Here is a 1356-nt window from a genome sequence, read left to right as displayed (position 1 = left end):
GTTGTGAAAAGTACATTAACAACACCTACACTAACCATGTAAAAGCTGCATACAATTTGTTGCTGGCAGACATGAATGGGGGAAGAAGTCAATGAATGTTTTGTAAGGAAAATCCTCAGGTAACTGCATCTTAGACACAAAGACACTTCATTAGATTGTATTTAATACTGATTATGCATATAGTGGTATATGAATACAAATGCTTTATTCCCAAAAGGGATGCTGTGAAATAACACTGCATTATTGTGTTCACTGCAGCAATCAAGCAGAATTCAGTATCTGGGTTAACTGAAGTCTTGAGCGTCTGAGAACACCTTCCAGTGTTGGTCCAGTTTGACTTTTTCCACATTCTTGCTGATGGAACAAGGAAAGAAATGGAGAGAGAATGAAAACAGACTGGGCGTCACTCTCTTTTTTTCTCCAGGCATTCGGGAAGATGGCGGATACTCAGACAGAGCTTGCTTACCAGAAGCTTACCAGAAGAGGGTGCTGCAGGGAGAAAGTGACAAGGAGAAGCTCCCCCGGTATGACAAAAACATCGGTCTAGGCTTCAAGACACCCAAAGAGGCCATTGAGGTCACCTATATTGACAAGAAATGCCCCTTCATCGGTAATGTCTCCATCAGAGGCCGGATCCTGTCTGGTGTGGTGACCAAAATGAAGATGCAGAGGACTATTGTCATTCACTGGGACTACCTCCACTACATCCACAAGTACAATCGCTTCGAGAAGCGCCACAAGAACATGTCTGTGCATCTGTCTCCCTGCTTCAGGGATGTCCAGATCCGTGACATTGTCACTGTGGGTGAGTGCAGGCCCCTGAGCAAGACTGTGGGATTCAACGTGCTGCGATTCAACGTGCTCAAGGTGACAAAGGCCTCTGGCACCAAGAAGCAATCCCAGAAGTTCTGAGATGATGCTGCCCCCACCCAAGGACAAATAAAGTCATTTCCACACTCAAAAAAAAAAAAAAATGAATGAAAACAGACTGCATTTTCTGTCAGCACCTGAGGGCTATTTTTTTCTTTCCTTTAGTAGCTCAGACAATAACCATTCTATGAGAAGACTACATGCCATAAAGGAGAGTAAAAAAAAAAAAAGGAAGTGGAGCAGGGAGAGAAAGAGAAAAAAAGGAAGATGTATAATTAGTGAGATGCTAGGTGTCTATTCAGGTTTTAGATAGAAGGAAAACAATGGAAGAAATATGGAAAGACAGTAAAAGACAAAATAAGGGGAATGAAAATGAGGGAAAAAGCATATTCAAATGTAGTGGAAATCAGTCTTTAGACAGAAAAGGAAGGAGAGGAAGGGAGGTGAGAGGGAGAAAAAGGAATATCCCGAAGACCATTGCTTTTT

The 1356-nt window shown here is 42.3% G+C and overlaps 1 pseudogene; it reads left to right on the top strand.

The window, feature by feature from the left end:
- Positions 1-416: 416 nt before the first annotated feature.
- Positions 417-974, top strand: LOC125359321 (annotated as a pseudogene).
- The last annotated feature ends 382 nt before the right edge of the window (positions 975-1356 follow it).

Source organism: Perognathus longimembris, chromosome 11 (genome assembly GCF_023159225.1).
Source record: "Perognathus longimembris pacificus isolate PPM17 chromosome 11, ASM2315922v1, whole genome shotgun sequence".
NCBI lineage: Eukaryota > Metazoa > Chordata > Mammalia > Rodentia > Heteromyidae > Perognathus > Perognathus longimembris.
The sequence above is the reverse complement of the archived record's forward strand: the minus strand, read 5'-3'. Positions and strand labels throughout refer to the sequence as shown.